General features: G+C 34.1%; 1 pseudogene; it reads left to right on the top strand.

Annotated features, from left to right (window-relative positions):
• Window positions 1–9,072: 9,072 nt before the first annotated feature.
• LOC143389022 (la-related protein 1B-like) lies at window positions 9,073–10,077 on the top strand (annotated as a pseudogene).
• The last annotated feature ends 2,111 nt before the right edge of the window (window positions 10,078–12,188 follow it).

The following is a 12,188-nucleotide window of genomic DNA, read 5'->3' as shown; positions in this document are numbered from 1 at the left end:
ATGTCCTTCATAAGCAGAGGGATACAATAGCAGAAACTCCTGATTAAATTTGTAGGTAATGTTTGAAAAATCCTTCAGTGAAAGAAGAGCTTCACAGATTCAAAATGTGTTATTCTGCTTTTTGTACATATGACCAAAGTACCTGATAAGAACAATTAGGAGTAAAAAGTTATTTTTGTTGATGGTTTTGGAGTCCTCATTTCATAATCAGTCAATTGTATTGCTGTGGGTCTGAGTTGAGGCAGAACTTCATGGTGAAGGAATATGATGGATAAAAAATGCTCAGCTCATGAAAGTAAAAGGTGAGATGGGTGAAGGAGAAAGGAAGAGGCCAGGGATGATTACAGTCCAAGACCATACCCCCAGTGATCTCCTTCCTCCAGCCAAACCCCACATGTCTCCAATAGTCCCTACCATGCAGTAGTCCATTCAGCTATCAATGGATTAATCTCTAGTTGTAACAATAGTAAATTTTGATTGCAATGTTTAGAAATCAATTTTGACATTGAAAGGCAGCCAGTAGTATTATTAAATGAATTCCACATTCTCAGCTCCTGGCTTAAAAAAAGATAGATTAAATATTTTTGTCAACTTTCAAAGAGATTATAGTTCTTAACCAAATAATTTAAATTAAAAAGTAAGCATATGAGTAATAGAAGTTAAATAAAGTCACAGCAGGAGTAAAATTGATTAAAAGTCTTTGTTTATTAAAGTAAACAAAGTTAACTAGCTATATAAATCAAGTGTTCATGGAAAAAAGTTTGTTTTTATATAAATCTAGCATAAATTTTATTTCAAAATTAATTGATATTCCAACCCATCATAGCTTCCCTGTATTAATTATTTTTGAACATTTCCTTTGACAAGGAAACTACTTCAACATTATTATCCTGCAATTTAATTTTAATTTGTTAGAGCTGAATGGAAAACAAACAAAACAAGTAAAAAAACAGAAAATATTTGTAGAAATTGTTGCATTATTTAAAGAAGATGAATAAAAGAAGTGGGCATTACCATTTTCGATTATTCAACAAATATTCAGTGTCTATTTTTAGTTGAAGTAGCTTGAAAAATAGAAATTCATAATGCTAATTGTACTTATTGAGAAAATATTCATATATAGTTTGATAGATAAATATTAGTTAGAAGATAATGGATGGATGGATAGATAGACCCCCACTTTACCTGATGTCTGCCATATTTAGAAGAATTTTCTGGAGTGAAAATTGAGTACAGTTTATTATTCTATAATTTGTCCAGTAATGAAATCTCTCATTTTGAGATTTCAGCACATGAATCAACTTATACTTTTGTCCACACATATTTGTCTGTTTGCAAGCAACCAGTGAATTTTATTACCTGATTGTGAGATGCATAGGTGGAAGGATAGATGTGAATGGATAAGACAAATCTATCAAGAAGGAGATCTTATCTCCACAATACCATCAGTGTCATAGTTTAAATAGAGTATATGAAATAAAAAGTGATTAGTGTGAAAATTATTTCTGTGCTATTTAATGAATATTAGCTAGCCCTCTACTAAGACTTTGATCCTAACATCAATTGGGCTATTTACTGTTTGTGTCACTTTGTGCAAGGTGCTATAACAAACACAATTCTAAACCTGAGTTTTGTATTTCATAAGCTGCACAGAATAATGCTAGTTGTGTAGCTTGTGGGAGTTTGCTTGTTTTGCTTTGTTTTGGTTTAGTTTTGTTTTTTCAGACGTTGTTTCAAATAAACTATTTCTACAGAACAATCAAAAAGAAACTATTAAGCTCTTTGTTGCTCATAGGTTCATTTAATTTTGCTTTTCATTTTCATACACTTGAAATCATATTTTATCTTTTCATTTGCATTTCCTTTGCCTTTCTCCATCTCCTTTGATCTGGGCACCTAGTGATTTATTATATAATTATGTCTAAGCCCTTTCTTTCAGCAATTTGGGATAGCCAGAAGTAAATGCCAGAGAGATAATTTAAGGATAAGCTCAATGGGAAACTTTGATGCACTTGAAGAATCAGATAAAAAACTATGTATATAACCATAAACCAGTAGACTATGTGTAAAGAAAGACTTTGACCAGGTGCTAGACAACCTGCCTTGCTCTGTCATCAACAGTGAGAAAATCATCTGAAAGGAGCATAACTCAAAAAGGTCTATGAGTGCAATTAATCACAATAAAGATACACAGGTAGGATCCACTTCTGTTTGGAAGGTGTAGGAAAACATTTGGAAAGTAGAGGTATAAAAAGAAGAGTAGGATAGAATTTCAAATAGACATAACAATACAGATCAGAGTGTAGTTAACGTTAAGGAAGCAAATTTTTTGCACGATGAAATTTTCTTTAAAAGTTTTATTTTAATTGCCAGAAAAATTAACGAGTGTATATTTTCCTCCCTAGGTGACAACTTAGGAATAGAATTGAAATATTTGATGAACGATTGCAGTCAGAAATGTCATGAAAATAGTTCTTAAATAAAGTGGAAAAATTCTCATATGTACACATGCGGTTGTAGAAATAAATATCAAAAGTTAACGCAAAGCAATATTATATTAATTTTAGCATATTTTTCTGTAAATAATATATTCAGTCACACTTGAAATAATTAGAGTGAGAAATAGATAATTCTATTTTTGAACTTTGAAACAAGAAAAATTTACTGCTCTGATAGGTGAGTAATATAATTCAAAATACTATTTTCAAACAGGTCAGTGAGTTTGTGCTGGGTCCTGCATATATTCCCCTCTAATTCTTCATCTTTCTTTCTTTTTTTTTTTTTTACATTTTAACCAAACAAAATTAAGGGTCTCTACCTTGTTAATATTTTGAATATGGCTTTTTAATAGTATATTAATTAACCTGTGTGAATATTAATCTTTATAAATGGCATATCTGTGTTCTTCACATTATGCAAATTAGCTGGCTTTCAGAAGCAATTGCATTTATAAAAGACAGAATATTAAATACAAAGTACCTATTACTAGAGAAATCAAGTTACCTTCAATTTTTTTTTTATTAAAAGGAAGGTTTTGATTAAAACAAAGAACATGGTGAAAGAGTATAAAAAGTTAATTTGAGGATGTAGACAGGAGTCTATTAGGGAACTTTATAGGAGATTATAAGGCTTTTGTACATTACTTTTGGAAACTTGAAAAAAATTTTCAAAGCATTTTAAGTTATGACCAGACAAAATGACATTTGTATTTATATGGATATGGTTTGCAGAGTAAATTACAGGACTAATTTGGAATTAGTTAAAAGGAAAGACTAAGAGAGTTACAGGTTCAGCAAAGATGCCAGTTTAGGTCAGGGTGGTTGACATGAATGAAAAAAAAAAAAGTATATCATTTAAGACATTTGGAGTTGCAGGACAGAAATTCAAATGTGATTTGGCTTAGTTGAATAAATAGTGTATTAGCTTATATTTACTACCAGAAATATTTTCAAATATTAGGAAAGTCAATAAAATGTGAAAGCACAATTTCCCAATTTGCCTTTCTTTTTTCTTTGCTACCATAAAGTAGGTATGTAGTGTGTTCCCAAAGTCTATATGTGGGTTTTTGTATGGACTCAGGCAGAAATTCAGTTACATCAGATTCTTTAAACTCCTTCAATCCTGAAATTGTTTTTTCCACGATATTACATGCATAATAGATTATTATACATTAAAGTATTTAAAACATTTTAAATATCTCTTATGGTTCTTGACAGCTGAGGACAAAAAAGATTCTTCTCCAAATTATTACTAAGCCAATACCTAGAAAGCTTTTCTGAGATTTCTGTAAACTCCAACTAATATCCATTTTCTTTATGCTACATTTGTGCATTCAAGAGTGATGTTTTCCTAGGTGGCTTCTGTTTTCCAAACTCATTTATCTGATTGTATTAAATGAAAAATGAAGAGTTTGGGGGGGGTGAACTTAATATTTGGCAAATTAATAGCTAACTTATTATAGATTAATATGACCTTAACAATACCATCTTTTTTCTATTTTATTTTACTTCTCAAATAAGAAAAAAAAAACCTTATGGAATAAGGACAAGCTGAGCTTAAATAAGTTACATATTGTAGGTTTCATGTACATATATAATATACACATGTAATTCTTAGAAATTTGAAATGTATGTGTAGTCAGACTTCTAGATCATAATAAGGATCTAACTTTGATTTTGAACATTGGATAGGCTTTATTGTTTTGCTTAAATAAAATAATAAATAGTATTTTTTATTTAAGTGGAAGTGTGTTTTGCCTAAAATAATTAAGTAAAAATGCAAATGCACTATTTTGTGTGAAAAAAGTAGATGAAGAGAACACAGTTATAAATTATATTTCTTTATAAAATACTATCTTTTTATACCTTTTATTTATTTATTTATATGTGGTGCTGAAACCAGGAAACCAGGTTCCTCACATGCGCTAGACAAGTGCTCTACCACTGAACTACAACCCCAGCTCTAAAAGGCTACCTTTTAAAACTACATTAAATAATGCTTTATAAGATTGTATTAATAATTTCAGAATATATACATAGATATACATTGATATATATACTAACATAACTTCATAAATAGGCTAGTATTCTTGCGTAAATGCATTCTCTAGGACTTATCTGGATATACCAAAAAAAAATTTGTTAACCTAGAAGCCACTGAAGTGCTCTGGAACACTCCCTCTAAGAAAGCAAACATCATGGCTCTAAATTCAGCATTAATTTTTCAAGCCCCTAGGTCTGTATCAGTTATGAGTGCCAATAACAGTATTAATGAATTAAAAATTATTCTGATTAACATTTTTATTTTAATAACAATTAAATATAAAACTAATAAAATTTGCTTTAAATAATCTTAATGGTGAAAGTATATCCAAATCCCTTCAGCTTCTTTTTAAAAAATTTGTTACTCTAATTTGTTATATATGACAGCAGAATGCATTGCAATTCATATTACATCTGTAGAGCACAATTTGTCATCTCTCTGCTTGCACATAAAGTATATTCACACCACTCATGCCCTTTTTATACACGTGCTTATGGTAGTGATGTCCACCTCCTTCCAACTCAGCCAGTTTTATGGAAATGGAAAAATGAAATTATTTGTCTACCTGCAAAACTGCACAGTTATTAACATGTTTTTTTTATACAAATCCTACATCTAAAGAAATTTTTGCCCATATAAGAACTTTTACTTTTCCCCATATGTTATTAACTTTCAATTTCCAAATATTTTAGCTTTGAAAAAAACTTTTATGACATCCTCAAGGTTAGGGGAAGTAACTGGTGGCAGTTGCTACTATTAACAGTGGAAAAGAGGAGTGTGTCCAAGAACATAAGGGCAAATTACTTGCATAAAAAGCATCCCATAAAGCTGAAAATAAAAAAAAATCACTTCAGCTCAGATCATTTAAATCTACAATCTTAAATAAAAGTATTTCCTAAACCTGTGGAAAATTAAAAATAGCATTAGTATGTTGACCTTAATAATATAAGTCAAATGTTCATGTGAGTTCCAAAGTATCTACTGAAGAGTTAGAATTTCATGAGACCATCTTAGGTAAAAAGATGCTGTTTTGTGTAGAGCTAATTACAGAGAGTTGTGCCTATATAGTAGAGCTAGGAACAAAGGTCATCCCTCTTATGGAAGATCTAGGAAAACAGCACTTCCTTTTTCTCTGTGCCAGTTAAATACAGGAGTGTAAAATAAAAATAAAAAAACTAAAAAATAAAAATAATACCATGCCACTAAAACTTTAAGGAATCTATTATGAGAACCTGGGAATTCAGTTCAGGGCAATGATGAACAGTTGAAACAGAAGTAAAGGACTAGTATAAGCTCAGGGAGAGAGTAGGGTAGGAAAATGTGCTCTTCACTTCACAGGAAGCCAGGAAGGTTTTCCAGATATGGTGACATTCAAGATGAGACCTAAGGGCTAAATATGAAAGTTGAGGAAAATGCATCCCAAGTAGGGAGACATGAGTGTTTAAAAAGTAATTTATTATTATTTGCTAGCCATTCCTTCAACAAGTATGTATTGAATAACAGCCATTTTAGCATAGATGTCTTAAAAAACTCTTTAAAATCTGGGTTCAAGATTTTATTGTTTGAATTGTTCTGAAATTTATGTGCAACAAAGTTCTCTCATCTATATCATATTCTTTCCTCTTTTACTCAATGTGAGAATTTTCCTTCCCCCCCTTAGGCCCTAGATTAATATATTTTATAATCTTATGCAAAATCATTAAATATATAAAATACATTACATTGGACTTGTTGTTCCACCTAAAAAAGCATGTTTATTCATGATAAATTGTAAGAGAAATAATCTAAATCAAAAAATAATTGATTCCTGTACTTTCCTTCTGAAGTTCAGAGCTGTGAATAAGAAATCATAAAAAAACTCATTTTTTGCATAATTATCATGATCAATAAAACCAATGAATAAGACTAACAATATCAGACAATATGAAAAGGCAGGTATTTTCATGTTATATAAATTTTAAAATTGAAAACAGAACCACCTTTTATCAACAAGCTTTTCCGTTAAAAATAAAAATAATACCATGCCACTAAAACTCTAAGGAATCTAATCTGAGAACCTGGGAATTCAGTTCAGGGCAGCGATGAAAAGTTGCAATGGAAGTAAAGGACTAGTGAAGCTCAGGAAGAGAGTGGGAAGAAAAATTTGCTCTTCACTTCACATGCTTCCATATGGAGAGATCAGATCATTTTTCAGGCCTCTTGTCCAACTTTATTCAGTTTGGTCCAGAAGAGTAAGAGAGGCTCACTGAAGAGGGATTTGAGGAGATCCCATACAAAAATGGCTTAGTCTCTAGCTAATTTTCTAAGCAGCTTATTGAAAAAAGAGTGCTTTCTGGATTGTTAAGAAGCCCATAAACTTACTGGTTAATTTTATTCTAATGTGAATGCTAGGAAACCACAAATACTTCAATATCTATTCTCTGATCTTTTACAACTGATTTGTGAAAGCTGACATTGGACCTCCATTTTTTTTTTGATCCTTGAACTTGCCCCTCACTACTTTCATACCATTACTGAGTTTGCAACCTTGCACCAGACACTAAACCCATCCTATCTTAATTTACTCATGTGTGAAATGAAGATGATTTTTGAAGTTCAACTTAGTATTATTAATATGTAGAAGTTCTTAATCTCATTTAGTACATAGTAAACACTATTTAAATGTCATAAATTATTTTTATTTAATTATTTCTTTTACAAATCCAACAGTGAGGGCTAAGACATATCTATGGTTTGTCTCATTTAGGTCTTTGCTATATAAAGAAAGAAATTTGGAATGTACTAAAAGTATAAAATTGACTAGAGTGTGAGGCCTGTATTATGGGAAAATAGGAGGAGGAGTTAGAAAGCTGTTGCTGCAGGCTGGAAGACATGAGATGCTGATAGGAGCTAAATGAACAATTTTGCCAAGATACAATGAATATGGTAGAGAGATTGCTTTGGGCAATCTTTCTAATAGTTTACAACACTGGACACATTTTCATTGTAGTCAGATTACTCTCTCAACAACCTCTAGGCAAACTCCATGTCCTCTCACACAGGTGTCTTCTACCTCGGGTGGATGGAATGGTGGCTTTCAATGTATTGTCTCCATGTCCAAATTCTGGAATCCATATACATTTCACTGTTAAGGAAAACACCATCTTTGTATATTTAACAGAGTAAAAGGTCTTGAGATAGAGATGACCCAGAATAAGAGATAAGAAGAGAAAAATATGGGGCAGACAGAAGAAAATATATGGAGAAGAACTGATGTCTTCCAATGTTATCAGCTATAAAAGAAATAATACAGAGATCCTGAAGGGCCAGAAATTATTAATGTGACATTAGAATTGGATATAAGGTCAAGGCTGGGAGAAATTGGAGAATCACGATTAAAAGTCTAGATTTTTTAAAGAGACTGTTGGTAGACATGAATTCCAAAACTGATCTGTTGAGAGCTTACATAGAAATCTCTAGTTCCTTAGAAGGTACACATATGCCATAAACAGAATATTAGTATGAGTACTAATACACAGCAGGAGTGGACCTAAGGGCAAAGTGAGAAATATATAATTGGGAATGTGATGAAAGATAACTCTTATTATATAGTGACCAAAACTTGTCTGAGTTTTGTTCTCTTTTATGCAAAGCAGAATTTGTGATGAACTTTAGCTGAAGGGATTTCCAAGGAAAGTGTTAAGGGAACAACCTGATTTTTTTTGCTGGGTATCAAAAAAATATATAAGAAAACAAAAAACAATTTGAGAAAGTAACTGTTAAGCTAAAAAAAAAAAAAAAAAAAAAAAAAAAAAAAAAAAAAAACCACTTGATAATTGGGGAAGATCTAAGCCTGTCCAAATTGTGAAGAACATTAAAAGAAGAAAATTCATCATTGAAAAAGTACACTCTGGTGATAGGACCAAGAGTCCAGCTGGTCGACTCCCGGCCCGGGCATCTGGCATGCCCTTGGCCTCAGTTGCAGCCACGGGCGGACTCTCAGCATCCTGGCCACCACAGAGATGTGCAGCCCAGTCCCCTGGCTCTGGGCGCCCTCTATCAGGGGGGACCTGGGTGGGTAAGGATGTCTGCTCTCCCCCCAGTGTCCTCCGCTCCCTCTCGGGAGGGAGGACCTGCTCATGGCTACGTGGAGAGGGAGTTTATGATGGCCTTGGTGAGCCTACTGGTGGAGCAATTGCCCGGGCCAGAAAGGGAGGGAAAGGAGGCAGCGAGGGCCGCCACAAGCGCGGGAACACGTGGAGAGCCTGCGCAGGTGCTGGGCCACAGTGTGCCACTGGTGGCCATGCCCATGTAGCTGCTGTTGCTTCCCCTAGCATGGGCCAGGGGTCTTGTTGACAGGGAGCCGCCAGCCTTGGCTGACCCTGGGGCGAAGCCGCTGCCGCCCAAGGAGAAGGCCTGGACCAAAAAGCCTCTCTATCACTGGTCCCCTGCCTCCACATGGCAGCCGAAGCCGGTGCTGGAGACCCGACAGACAAAGTTATAAAAGCAGGAAAACTCAACAAATTCCATGAGGCCAGTGATTTTAGCGATATGTCAAACTGGCCAACACGGGGAGAGTTAGCATTGAAAAAACCTTTTGCAGTCTCAAAGTGTCATCAGCCAAAGAAATAAGAAGCCCAAAATTACAAAATAAAAAGAAAAGAAGGTTGAAAAGAGGAGTAACAGTGAGATTGAGAAAATTGGGAAACAAAATTAGATGGTCCCATTGAAAATGTCAGGGACGATGAGGCCCAGTCAAGCACTCAAGGAAAGAGAGCCAATTAACACAAATGGGTATTGCTGCACTTAGATGATGTAAGATCAGAGAGTCAGAAGAGATCTGGATCCCAGAACAGCTCTCAGTGTCAACCTGAAGCAAACAAGTCTTCCCATAATAACAGGAGAAATGACACAGGAAGTTGGAGGCAAGACTGAGGAAAAAAAAAAAAAGATGTTGATCAGGATAAAGTATACAGTGTGAGGAGTGAGGAGAGTAATATCTGAGGTTCCTTCAGAAGATGAGGTAGAGGACCAAAATGGAAACAAGACGAGGCAGAGGAAACTCTTGAGTGAACTTTGATTATTCATATGGTTACCGACAACATGGTGAAAGGACAGATCAGCCATTTCAAACAGAAATTAGTGCCAGTATGATGTATTACTATTATGACAGTATGGGTGTACATGTGTATCCTGAGGAAGAAGCATTTCTTTAAGAGTATATTAAGCATTGAATTGAATATTACTTCAGTAGAGAAAACTTGGAACATGACTTTTTTTGTCAGAGAAAGATGGATGAGCAAGGTTTCTTGCCTATTTCCCTGATTGACTCTCAGAACAAACTTTAACCTCATTTTAGAGGCCCTGAAGGACAGCACAGAAATAGAAGTTGCAGGTGAGAAAATGAGGAGAAAGATAGAACCAGAAAAATGGCCAATCTTGGGCCCTCCTCCCAGCAGTGTGCCACAGACAAACTTCTCTCAGCTGGTGAATTGTCCAAAATTTGTGCAAGGACAAGCCTTTTGCTCACAGATACTCAGGGTGATGATCTACTGATGCCCTGGATGTCATCTGATGGGGATGTGCAGTAGAGCAAGTGGCTCAATGAAATGCATTGTAAATACTGGAACAAAGCATGCTGTAGAGATAGAAGCCAACAGACTGCCTTCTGTGTGAGAGTGTCCACTGTTGACCCCTTGGCTGCATGACAGTGGAGATGACCACCTGTGCCATGACCCAAGACAGAGCTGGAGACTACTGCTGACATTCCAGGAGCTGCCTGCCCTTTCCTGTGTGGCTGGACTGAGATGGCATGGCTACTTTTATTTGAGGGGGAAGCTAATTGTTATCACTGTGGAAATATTTCAAGGTTCTATCTTTTGTTTCCAGGCATATGTACTTGTGTCCATGTCAATAAAGCAGAGAAAGAGGACTGTGTAAATTTTCTCAGCTTGACAGGCCTTTGGCTCTTGGTCTTCCCTTTGCCGTGGTGAACATTGCATAACTCATGTGTTAAGATGTTTCACATGGACTGTAAGATTTATTAATGTGGACATTTAAGGGTTAAGAAATTGAAGAAATAAACAAGGGTATTTTTTTTCATTTTTCTTCAAAATGTATTTTTGATACATCAGTATAAGTCCTGCCCATCAAAAAAGAATTAATGATGGACACTTTAACAAATTTTTATCTCATTTTTCTTTGTCAGCCATGTACTTCTAATGCAGCAAGCAACTTGTTTTAAAAAGTTGAATAAATGTGACATTGTTTGTTTGCTTTTTATTTATTTTGTTTTTTATTGATATATAATAGCAGAATGCATTACAATTCTTATTACATGTACAGATCTCCTTTTTCAAATCTCTGGTTGTACACATAGTATATTCACACCAATTTCTGTCTTTATATATGTACTTTGGATAATAATATTCTTCACATTCAACCATTGTTAATTACCCCATTCCTCCTCCTTTCCCATCCCACCTTTCTGCCCTATCTAGAATTTTTCTATTCCTCCAATGCTTCCCCTTCCTATCCCACTATGAATCAGCTTCCTTATATCAAAGAAAACATTTGGGATTTGGATTTTTAGGATTGGCTAATTTCACTTAGCATTATGTTCTCTAACTCCATCCATTTACCTGCAAATGCCATGATTTTATTCTCTTTTATTTCTGAGAAATACTCCATTGTGTATATATGTCACTTTTTTATCCATTCATCTATTGAAGGAAATCTAGATTAGTTCCACAACTTAGCTATTGTGAATTATGCTGGTAAAAACATTGATGTGGCTGTATTCCTGTAAGATGCTGTATTTAAGTCTTTTGGTTATAGACCGAGGAGAGAAATTGCTGGTTCAAATGGTGGTTCCATTTCCAGTTTTCCAAGAAATCTCCATACTGCTTTTAATATTGGCTGTACCAATTTCCATTCCCACCAGCAGTGTATGAGTGTACCTTTTTTCCACATCCTCACTAACAGTTTTATGTTTGTATGCATAATAGCTGCCATTCTGACTGGAGTGAGATGAAATCTTCAAGTGGTTTTGATTTGCAGTTCTTTAATTGCTAGTGATGATGAACATTTTTTCATGTGTTTGTTGATTGTACTGTTTGCTTGTTTTTTAAAGATATAATGGCTGATTATAAAGGTTAGATTTATCTTGGTCCAAGATGACATTTTTAACCAGCTTATGAACAATTATTGGTAAGATGGATAATATGGAAAACACTTTTCCACAGGATAGTTAATTTAAGTCATTCAAGTTGGTGATTCCATTAACCATTTGTGTTATTAATAAAATTATAAAAACTAAATCATGAAAAAAAGACTCAAGCTGTTTAACTTTATGCTGAAAATTTTTGAATCATGGATCTGTTTAAAGATTTTTATCAGAAGTCAAAAATAGAAATGGTGATATCAATTAAATCTCAGTGGAGCACTGTCTTTTCTAATAATGTGTATCTTTGTGATGCATACAGACAGACAAGTGGAGTTTTGAGAATGGTTTAGTACAGAAATACAACTGATAAAAACAGATTTTCTTTTTCTTTCTTTTTTTTTGTGGACTGACAGAAACAGAATTCAGGCATATAATAGAAACCTTTAGATGTCAAAATTCTTTAGGCAAGAATTAAGGATGTTGATCCATTAAGCTGCAAATA

The sequence above is a fragment of the Callospermophilus lateralis genome, unplaced genomic scaffold (genome assembly GCF_048772815.1).
Source record: "Callospermophilus lateralis isolate mCalLat2 unplaced genomic scaffold, mCalLat2.hap1 Scaffold_43, whole genome shotgun sequence".
Classification (NCBI taxonomy): Eukaryota; Metazoa; Chordata; class Mammalia; order Rodentia; family Sciuridae; genus Callospermophilus; species Callospermophilus lateralis.
The sequence above is the reverse complement of the archived record's forward strand: the minus strand, read 5'-3'. Positions and strand labels throughout refer to the sequence as shown.